Raw genomic sequence first — 11681 nt, forward strand, 5'->3', positions numbered from 1 at the left:
CAGAGGCTCTCCTGGGGGAGAGAGAGACTGCGCAAGGCACCGGTAACACCGCGGGGTCTCTGAGCTGGCGAGGGAGCAGGTATAGCCCTGCCCTCGGGCCACACTTCAGAAGGGGGCTCAAGTCATCTTTCAGCACGCCCCCCTCCCCTTCGCAGGGCGCTGAAACTGAGCAACGTGAAGGCAGAAAACGGGGGCTACCCGCTGACCCCCCGTCTCCTCCACAGCGGAGAGGAGAGCTGGACACATCAGGGTACATGGGGCCATTTCAGCAAGGATCGATCAATCGGGGTAGTTCAGATACAGAGTCCTTGGAAATGTCTACCCCTAATGCCCCCTGGGTGAGTTACAGAGTCCTCTGTGCTGCAGTCCTTGACAACCCTTCCCACCACCATCACACAAATCCTGATAGCCTTTCCCACTACACACACACCAATACTGACACTCCACCGCCATTAGAAACACAAACACCTGAGACTCCCACTACAAGCACACGAACCCTGACATCTCATTTCCCAAACATGCAACTACCTCACACCTCTTCCCACCACAAACAGAAAGCCTGACAGCCTTTCCTATCCCATCTCTCTGACATCCTCACCACCACAAACTTACAAACTCTGATACCTCTTCCCACCACAAACAGAAACCCTGACAGCCCTTCCTATCCCATCTAACTGACGCCCTCACCTCTACAAACTTACAAACTCTGATACCTCTTCCCACCACAAACACAGAAACCCTGACATCCATTCCTATGCCATCTAACTCTTGACACCCTCACCTCTACAAACATACAAACTCTGATACCTCTTCCCACCACAAACAGAAACCCTGACAGCCCTTCCTATCCCATCTAACTGACACCCTCACCTCTACAAACATACAAACTCTGATACCTCTTCCCACCACAACAGAAACCCTGACAGCCCTTCCTATCCCATCTCTCTGACATCCTCACCTCTACAAACATACAAACTCTGATACCTCTTCCCACCACAACAGAAACCCTGACAGCCCTTCCTATCCCATCTAACTCTGACACCCTCGGGACTACAAAACTCAAATTTGTTGGCAAAATGGCTACGTTCCCTTTTCACACAAGGCACCTTCAGCCACATGCTCGAGGCCAAGAGGACAGTGCCCGACATCAGGTCCACATCAAACCAGTGAGTTTCCCATTCCATACGGACACTGCCATGCTAATACATGACATATCACCACGCTAATGAGGTGCATGAACAGAGAGATCCAGTACTGAGAGATCATTTATCTAACCATCTTATATTCTAAAATGTCCTATTTGTCCAGTGCGGATTACAAAGCTACATTTACAGTCATGCACAGAATCAAGCAGTGCGGAGATCAATCTGCTACTCTGTCTTGGCACAGGAAAGGGCAAACAGTGGCAGCTCCACCCGCCAGCATCCCCATGTCCCAGCCAAATAGGAAGCGCTGTCCCACACACACACACATAAACCCACCCCACTTTCATCCTCCCCGAGGTCAGGAAGGGTCACGGCACATCTTGCAGGGGCTGGAGATGGAGGAAGGAACCCGGGGAAGGGCCACACCCAGACCCTGGCGGCGGCCGCAGCAAGATGAAGCGTTCTCCCCCCTCCCCCTATTGCATCCTGGCTACGGGTTTCTGACTGGGAGGAGAGGACGGCTTATCTTCTCCAGAGAAAGGCTCTTTCTGCCAAGGTAAGGGAGGAGAAAAGTCTAACAGCGGATTCCCCCATCTCCGGCAAGGCCTGGCTACCCATCTGCGTATGCTTGAAGGAAAGGCGAAGGGAGGGATGCCAACTGCTTGTATCATATAAGGGACAAGCTCATCCAGTCCTGGCTTTTTGCACACTGATGCATGCACGAGTCCTATAGCCCTTGATCACCCAATTGAAATCTGCAAGAAAAAGCCGGACTACAAATCCCAGCATGCAATGGGGGTATGCAAAAGCCAAGGGCTGGTTTAATCTGGCCTTTATAGCTGGGAAGCACCTGGAAATTCCTCGGTAGGCGAGAGGTGCATGTCTTCCCCCACCCCAAAGCAGAGATGGAAGGGGGGTTCACCCGCAGGAAGTAGATGGCAGGCCTGGTTTTGCCCTGGTGTCTGCTGGGACATGTAGTTCTAATGTACAAGGGGTCAACAAGGCATAGCTTAGCCGGTTCCCAGCTGCAAGCCCCTGTAGCACAAAGGCAGGTAATAGCCACATTCAGGGGATCAGGAGACATCGAGGACATTTTTAGAGTTCCTGCGGAAAGCATTATGCATATGAGGGCTGCTTGTGAGTCCAACTTGGACTAAGACAACCCTGGATATTCTCAGTGTGCTTCTACCCTCCAGTTTTGTTCCCTGTTTCGTGAGGGGAAGTTGAACGTCTCTGAATGACTTGGGGTGCCTTGGGGTCCCTTCACCCTCGGATCATATTTCCCAGGAAGGGCAGGGAGGGAGAAGGCTGCTGCTATTCCAAGTCAAATGCTTTGGAGAAACCTCCACCAACTCCAAAGAGATTCCCCAGGTGTTCATGACAAGCCCTGGATCCCACCCCCACACCTCATGGCGTCCCTCCCAACTTGCTCTTGGGAGTTGGTTTGCCCAAAGTATCTCTGGGTAAATCCTTGCATTCTCACTGGCTCCTGAGATGGGGAATGGGGAATTCCTGGGTTGCCACTGGCTCCTTGGCTGGGAGTGGGTAATCTATGGCTTCCCATTGGCTCCTGAGATGGGGAATGGAGAATTTCTGGGTTGCCATTGGCTCCTTGACAGGGAGTGGGTAATCTATGGGTTCCCATTGGCTCCTGAGATGGGGAATGGAGAATTTCTGGGTTGCCATTGGCTCCTTGACAGGGAGTGGGTAATCTATGGGTTCCCATTGGCTCCTGAGATGGGGAATGGAGAATTTCTGGGTTGCCATTGGCTCCTTGACAGGGAGTGGGTAATCTATGGGTTCCCATTGGCTCCTGAGATGGGGAATGGAGAATTTCTGGGTTGCCATTAGCTCCTTGGCTGGGAGTGGGTAATCTATGGCTTCCCATTGGCTCCTGAGAGGGGGAATGGAGAATTTCTGGGTTGCCATTGGCTCCTGAGATGGGGAATGGGGAATTTCTAGGATTTCCATGGCATCAGAGGCAGTAGGAATGAATCAGGCCTGAAAATGCCCTGCTACATCCATGTAGCTGTTGTTCTTATTTTTCTAAGAAATCCCAGCATGCATTGGGCCAAACCAGGGCTCTCTCAGCTTGGGATCTGTTCTTCAGAGCCTTCAGACATCCAACGGGAAGGGAAGAGGAGAAGCCAGGGAAGGGAGGCCTCTGCCAGAGCTCATTAAATTCTGATAATTAGGTAAGACAAACTGCTGCAATTAATCAACTCTGACCCTGCCTGTATGATGAGTAAGGAGATTGCAAGAATAAATCAGGCAAATAACAGAGAAACAAGAGGAAGGAGAGTGAGTGTAAGACACCCCCCCCCCCCCCCCCCCCCCCCCCCCCCCCCCCGATACACACACACACACAGCCCTGCAGAACCCCTGCTACTCCAGTACTGAGTCCCTCACACACAGCTCTGCCAATGCACCTCACTCCTGCCCTGCAGCACACCCTGCTATTCCAGTACTGAGACCCTCACACACAGCTCTGCCACTGCACCTCACTCCTGCCCTGCAGCACCCCCTGCTACTCCAGTACTGAGACCCTCACTCACAGCTCTGCCTGTGCACCTCACTCCTATCCTGCAACACCCCCTGCTATTCCAGGATTCAGAGCTCTCCACACACAGCTCTGCCAGTGCACCTTAGTGCCAAACTTTCTGCAGGGGGAGGGGGTTGTCTCAATCTGTCTTTATCTCTCTGCTGGAATGCTTTTGTTAGCAGTCCCAGCTGTCTTCCCTTCTCCCAGCTGGGACTCACCCACAGGCCTCTTACCTCATCTACCATCTGCTAATGAATCTCACTAATGAATTCCACTACTGTCTCTTCTTTTCTTGGATTTACAGGCTCCAGTCAGAGGAGAACAGATCAAACCTTTCTCTTCCATATTATGGGCAAAGGATGATAGGGGGCGAGTTGCCACAAGGAGAGAAAAGAGCTGTGTGTGAGGGCCTCAGTACTGGAATAGCAGGGGATGCTGCAGGGCAGGAGTGAGGTGCATTGGCAGAGCTGTGTGTGAGGGCCTCAGTACTGGAATAGCAGGGGGTGCTGCAGGGCAGGAGTGAGGTGCATTGGCAGAGCTGTGTGTGAGGGTCTCAGTACTGGAATAGCAGGGGGTGCTGCAGGGCAGGAGTGAGGTGCATTGGCAGAGCTGTGTGTGAGAAGGTCTCAGTACTGGAATAGCAGGGGGTGCTGCAGGGCAGGAGTGAGGTGCACGGCAGAGCTGTGTGTGAGGGTCTCAATACTGGAACAGCAGGGGGTGCTGCAGAGCAGGAGTGAGGTGCATTGGCAGAGCTGTGTGTGAGGGTCTCAGTACTGGAACAGCAGGGGGTGCTGCAGGGCAGGAGTGAGGTGCATTGGCAGAGCTGTGTGTGAGGGTCTCAGTACTGGAATATCAGGAGGTGCTGCAGGGTAGGAGTGAGGTGCATTGGCAGAGCTGTGTGTGAGGGTCTCAGTACTGGAATAGCAGGGGGTGCTGCAGGGCAGGAATGAGGTGCATTGGCAGAGCTTTGTGTGAGGGTCTCAGTACTGGAATAGCAGGAGGTGCTGCAGGGCAGGAATGAGGTGCATTTGCAGAGCTGTGTGTGAGGGTCTCAGTACTGGAATAGCAGGGGGTGCTGCAGGGCAGGAGTGAGGTGCATGGGCAGTGCTGTGTGTGAGGGTCTCAGTACTGGAATAGCAGGGGGTGCTGCAGGGCAGGAGTGAGGTGCATGGGCAGTGCTGTGTGTGAGGGTCTCAGTACTGGAATAGCAGGGGGTGCTGCAGGGCAGGAGTGAGGTGCATTGGCAGAGCTGTGTGTGGGGTCTCAGTACTGGAATAGCAGGGGGTGCTGCAGGGCAGGAGTGAGGTGCATGGGCAGTGCTGTGTGTGAGGGTCTCAGTACTGGAATAGCAGGGGGTGCTGCAGGGCAGGAGTGAGGTGCATTGGCAGAGCTGTGTGTGAGGGTCTCAGTACTGGAATAGCAGGGGGTGCTGCAGGGCTGGAGTGAGGTGCATTGGCAGAGCTTGTGAGGGTCTCAGTACTGGAATAGCAGGGGGTGCTGCAGGGCAGGAGTGAGGTGCATTTGCAGAGCTGTGTGTGAGGGTCTCAGTACTGGAGTAGCAGGGGGTGCTGCAGGGCAGGAGTGAGGTGCATTGGCAGAGCTGTGTGTGAGGGTCTCAGTACTGGAATAGCAGGAGGTGCTGCAGGGCAGGAATGAGGTGCATTGGTAGAGCTGTGTGTGAGGTTCTCAGTACTGGAATAGCAGGGGGTGCTGCAGGGCAGGAGTGAGGTGCATTGGTAGAGCTGTGTGTGAGGGTCTCAGTACTGGAGTAGCAGGGGGTGCTGCAGGGCAGGAATGAGGTGCATTGGCAGAGCTTTGTGTGAGGGTCTCAGTACTGGAATAGCAGGAGGTGCTGCAGGGCAGGAATGAGGTGCATTTGCAGAGCTGTGTATGAGGGTCTCAGTACTGGAATAGCAGGGGGTGCTGCAGGGCAGGAGTGAGGTGCATGGGCAGTGCTGTGTGTGAGGGTCTCAGTACTGGAATAGCAGGGGGTGCTGCAGGGCTGGAGTGAGGAGCATTGGCAGAGCTGTGTGTGAGGGTCTCAGTACTGGAATAGCAGGGGGTGCTGCAGGGCAGGAGTGAGGTGCATTGGCAGAGCTGTGTGTGAGGGTCTCAGTACTGGAGTAGCAGGGGGTGCTGCAGGGCAGGAGTGAGGTGCATTGGCAGAGCTGTGTGTGAGGGTCTCAGTACTGGAATAGCAGGGGTGTTGAAGGGTAGGACTGAGGTGCTTTGGCAGAGCTGGGGGTGTGGATCCCAGTAGTGGCATAGCAGTGGAGAAGAGACAGGCAAAGCCACACCCAGACAGAAACTGCTCAAACGGGCCGATTCAGTACAGTGTACTCCAACGGAGTGCACTGTGAACCTTTGATTGGTCGCGCATTTTCGATGCTCTAGTGTTACCCCTTATTCAGTAAGGGGTCGAAAACGCGCATCCAACCCCTCCCCCCCCCGCAAACCTAATAGCGCCCGCAACATGCAAATGCATGTTGATGGCGCTATTAGGTATTCCCGCGCGATTCAGTAAGTAAAATGTGCAGCCAAGCCGCACATTTTGCTTTCAGAAATTAGCGCCTTCCCAAAGGTAGGCGCTAATTTCTGCCGGCGCCAGGGAAGTGCACAGCAAAGCAGTAAAAACTGCTTTTCTGTGCACCCTCCGACGTAATATCATGGCGATATTAAGTCGGAGGTCCCGAAGGGTGTAAAAAGTAAAAAGAAAAAGAAAAAAACAATTCTAAGTAGGCCCGCGGCTCATGGGTTGACAAACGGACGCTCAATTTTGCCGGCGTCCGGTTTCCGAACCCGTGGCTGTCAGCGGGCTCGAGATCCAACGCCGGCAAAATTGAGCGTCGGCTGTCAAACCCGCTGACAGCCGCCGCTCCTGTCCGAAAAGAGGCGCTAGGGACGCGCTAGTGTCCCTAGCGCCTCCTTATACCTGTTTCTACCGCCGGACCTAATTTGCATAGTGTATCGTGCACACAGGAGGGTCTACTTTACTGTATCGGCCCGGGAGAGAGAGAGAGAGAGAGGTGTCTCTCCAGCACTGGCTCTCAGCCCAGGCAGGTGGTACGGCGGGGTCACAGAGCGCCTCCCGGCCAGGAAATGGAAATTGGACCATGGGCAGCACCGAATCCCTCTAGAATGGGCTGGCATGGGGGAAGTGAGAGGATTTCTCCGGTCCCAGCCTCACCTGCTGCCTCTGAAAACCCGTTCTTCCAGCCGTACCTGCCCCGGAGGTGTTAAGTTTAGCTCCTGTCTCTCCCCTGTACCTGCAGCACCATGCGGGCATGGCCTTTCCGCATTGCTGGGATACCTGTTCCCTGTTACGTGTTAGGGGCCCAGAGGGCAGGTGGAGGGGCCGGCATGGAGGAGATGGGGGAGAGCATGTCCTCCCCCCCGAGCCCCCTGTCCTCTCTCTCCGCCGAATCCAGCCCCCCCAGGGTCCAGGACCGTGGCACCAGCCGCCTCGTCTCTCTCTCTCCACGGGCTGGGCAGGAGCTATCAAGGCTCGAAGACTTGTCTAGAATAAAGAGCTCTCTGCCTCTCTCCTGCCTTGGTCCATGTCTCTTTGGGTCTTATTCCCAGGTCTCCTTTCCTAAAGTATTTTACACTTCCGAAGTTTCCCTCTTTTTGCCTTGGCATATGACCCAGTCAGCTTTCATTAAAGCTTTCTGCATTTTTCTTCATTCTCCTTCCTTCACTCTTTAGCTGTCAGTGCCATGTTTGTGGTTTACATCTTTCCCTGTCACATTCCTGCAGGGAGCTCTGGTTACCTTCAGCTCAGCAGCGCCTCCTCCTGTTTTATAATAAACAAAACGTCCGTGCAAAAGGAATGGCAGAGCACAAGGATAGATAATGATCACTAGGCTGTGCCAGTCTCCTTTCCTCCCAGAACCCACCTATACACAGGCTGACCAATTCCAGGCTTTACCCCTTACAACCCCACCTCTGAGGATCCTCTGTGCTTATCCCAGGCTTTACCCCTCACTCCCCCACCTCTGAGGATCCTCTGTGCTTATCCCAGGCTTTACCCCTCACTCCCCCACCTCTAAGGATCCTCTGTGCCCATCCCAGGCTTTACCCCTCACTCCCCCACCTCCAAGGATCCTCTGTGCCCGTCCCAGGCTTTACCCCTCACTCCCCCACCTCTGAGGATCCTCTGTGCCCATCCCAGGCTTTACCCCTCACTCCCCCACCTCTGAGGATCCTCTGTGCCCATCCCAGGCTTTACCCCTCACTCCCCCCCCCCCCTTCTGAGGATCCTCTGTGTTTATCCCAGGTTTCCTTGAATTATTTTACTATTTTGACTCCACCTCCCTTAGGACCCGGTTTCATGCATCCACGTCCCTTTCTGTTGAGGAATATTATCTGATGTTACTCCTGAGGACCCTTCCCAACCCTTAAAAAACCCTCGCACCATGATCCCTTGTTCTAGAGCTCTCTCTCCATCGCTCTAAGTTGGGACTTCTTATGGTGATAAGAGGTGCTGACGCTCTTCCAGAAGGGCAGGATTGAGGAGGCACCTGCTGTAAACAGGACCTTCCTTAACCACTTCAAGCAAAGTAATTACAGACCACTCAGCCTTCAGTCTCCCCCAGTCTGCTTTCCTGCTGACAGTAAACAGTACTTTCCTGGGGAGGGGGGCATGGTTCCTGATCTCTGGAGGTGCCAAGGGAGTCAGAAAGGATTTGTACCCCCAGATTAAAAAACAGAACAGAACAGAACGCAATATATCTAGGGAGGAGGGGATAGCACTAAAGCTTTTTTATTTTTGGAACTGCGGTGAACATCCTGGCCTGGGTCCCGGAGAGGGGGAAGGGGTGGGGAGGGAGCAGTTGGCAGGTTGAGGAGCTTCTTTCGGTGTCGCTAGTGGCAGACGGACGGACGAATGTTTGTCTGCTGAGATGAGCATCGCTAACTGGGGGGGGGGGGATAGCAGTTAGTGGAGACAACGGGAGAAAGCGGGGACTGCCCTCTCCTCCCCCCCCTCACTGTCACTGGTCTCCGCCAGCAATCCCAGTCCCCTCCCACCACCACCACCACCACCATCCTCCTAAATCCATCTCCCTCCCCGTCCTTCTGGCTTTCTCTCTTTTTCACAGGTATTCTTAGATAACCGAAGATACAGAGGGTCCAATGCAAGAAAGTGAGCTCAGTTTAGCGCACTGGGGGTACGCCCGGTTGGGCGCGCGTTTTGCACGCGCTAGACTAGCCCCAGATGCAGTAATGAGATTAGCGTGCGCGCGGTGTGCCCAAACGATGGAGCAGCCGATAGCGCCCATCCCGTGCAAATTCCATCTAGATGGGGCTGTTAAGCCGTCACCCCCAACGCAGGAAATCGCAGGGCGCCCCGGCGCGCACGTTTCTTTGCGCCGCTATTTTAACTCCGGCCCCCAGAGGTAGCATAATGTCAATTCGCAAGCGAGGGCTGCTGAGCAATTAAAAAATATCCTCCTCTGCGCGTCCTCCTACAGCATCGCTGTGACAGCTGAATTAATTGCTGGCGGAGTTGAAAAATGAATGCATATCGGCTGGAGGAAGAACAAATGATTGTGGCGCACAGTTTAGATGCCCCTGGCAGGGGGCGCTTAGCTACGAGGGGGGGGGGGGTTATTCAGAAACCCCAGCAGAGTAGCGCAGAAACTGGCCCGAAGAAGCGGGAGAATTGAGCGCTCGTCGCAACGGTGGGCGCCCGATGCGTTGGAGCGCTGTAGACGCACACAATATTTCCGCACCGCGCCCTTTTTTTTTTTTTTGCGCAGTCCCTCATTTAAATACCGCACCGGGCGCCCAGGGGACGTTGGCTGCATGCAAGCTGGGAAAACAGGCCCGCGATACGAGCGCCCTCTGTCGGCGCGGCGTCTTATTGCATCGGCCCCCATCCCACTGTGTCTGGTGCCTTTTGAACTGGTTTCAGACTGGGGTGGAAGCAAACTGGTTTTGGTGGGGGTGGGGCAGCTGATGTAGTTAATCGGATGAAACGTAGTTGGTGATGGCACAAACTGAGGAAACCGGGAAACCCTAAGATCTCACGGCTCACTGTTTGGGACCCGATGGAGGATGAGGGACTCCCCAAAGGCTGCGAAGAAACGGATTACGTTTAGGGGATGAGCTGTCATTCCATTCGTTTTATTTCGTGGGCACTAAGACCCAAAGTTTAAAAGCCCTGCGCACGTAAAAATCGGGGGTTATGCGCGCGGCCGGGCCAACTAAAAGGGACGGGACGGGGGCAGGGTGGGGTCCGGGGATGGGGGCAGGGTGGGGTCTGGCTGGGGTCTGGCTGTCCCTGGGACGGCGCTGGCCGGCGCGTGGAGGATACGTCTGCTCCTCCGGAGGAGCAGTAAGTATGAAAACAAAAAAAAAAGCAGGGGATAGTTAGGTTGAAGTTTAGGAATCGGGGAGGAAGGGTCGGTAGGGTTATAGGAACTGGAGAACGGCCCGGTCGTGGCATGGGAAATACTCGTTCAGGAGACTTAAGGCTGCAGGCATGGCCGGAGGGCCTCCTGAATCCTGGGATTCTTATGCCTTTTTGTTTGGAATATCCGGGGGGGAGGTGTCCTTCACCCCCCCCCCCCCTTTTAAATTGCATGATACCTTCCCCCGCATCTCATTCTTAGATAAGACGCGCTGGTCAGCGCCCTGGGCGCGCAATCCCAGCAGCTGGCGCAGATTAAACACCCTCAGTGCTTCCGCTTCCATTGTCTCGCTGCAGTAATGGAGCGAAAACCTGATTGGCCCCCCCCCCCCCCCCAGTAAACGAAGCCGAGGGCCAGAGAGCATGGGGACGCGGGGGTAGAGATTAGCAGATGTGATCTGCAAAGCAGTCCATGTCATTCTGGAGTATTCACAGGGTTATAGAGTCCCACGACTGAAGGCCTTACAGGAGGCAGTCCAGCATGGGGGGGGGGGGGGGGGGTTATATGGCTTCCTTGAGGCTGGGGATAAGGAGGGGGGGTTTCATTGCTCACTGCCCTGACCCCCCACCAGCCCTGGCGTTCCTGTACATCATGGGAGTGAAGCTCCTGTCTGCTGTGAGCAGGGAGAACTGGCAGAGCTTATTATGCGGGGAAATGAGATGGGCTGGAAACGTCTCTCCAGGGCCCTGCCAGGAACAGCCTCCCACGGAGCCCACAGCAGCACTCGCACCCTCCCCCCACTTCCCTTCCAGTTCTGTCTCCTCAGGCACATTATTGGCAAACTACTGCCTGAATTACAGCCAATGGAGGAGAGCAGTGTCCTGCAGGGCAGGAGTGAAGTGCCTTAGCAGATCCGTCTGCCTGCCTGCCTGTTTGAAGGGGGGGGGGGGAGTGGTATCAATATGGGGGCAGCAGGGGGTGCTGCAGGGCAGGAATGAGGTGCATTGGTAGAGCTGTGTGTGAGGGTCTCAGTCCTGGAATAGCAGGGGGTGCTGCAGAGCAGGAGTGAGGTGCATTGGCAGAGCTGTGTGTGAGGGTCTCAGTACTGGAATAGCAGGGGGTGCTGCAGGGCAGGAGTGAAGTGCATTGGCAGAGCTGTGTGTGAGGGTCTCAGTACTGGAATAGCAGGGGGTGCTGCAGGGCAGGAGTGAGGTGCATTGGCAGAGCTGTGTGTGAGGGTCTCAGTACTGGAATAGCAGGGGGTGCTGCAGGGCAGGAGTGAAGTGCATTGGCAGAGCTGTGTGTGAGGGTCTCAGTACTGGAATAGCAGGGGGTGCTGCAGGGCAGGAGTGAGGTGCATTGGCAGAGCTGTGTGTGAGGGTCTCAGTACTGGAATAGCAGGGGGTGCTGCAGGGCAGGAGTGAGGTGCATTGGCAGAGCTGTGTGTGAGGGTCTCAGTTCTGGAATAGCAGGAGGTGCTGCAGGGCAGGAGTGAGGTGCATTGGCAGAGCTGTGTGTGAGGGTCTCAGTACTGGAATAGCAGGGGGTGCTGCAGGGCAGGAGTGAGGTGCATTGGCAGAGCTGTGTGTGAGGTTCTCAGTACTGGAATAGGGGGTGCTGCAGGGCAGGAGTGAGGTGCAT

The sequence above is a fragment of the Rhinatrema bivittatum genome, chromosome 16 (genome assembly GCF_901001135.1).
Source record: "Rhinatrema bivittatum chromosome 16, aRhiBiv1.1, whole genome shotgun sequence".
Classification (NCBI taxonomy): Eukaryota; Metazoa; Chordata; class Amphibia; order Gymnophiona; family Rhinatrematidae; genus Rhinatrema; species Rhinatrema bivittatum.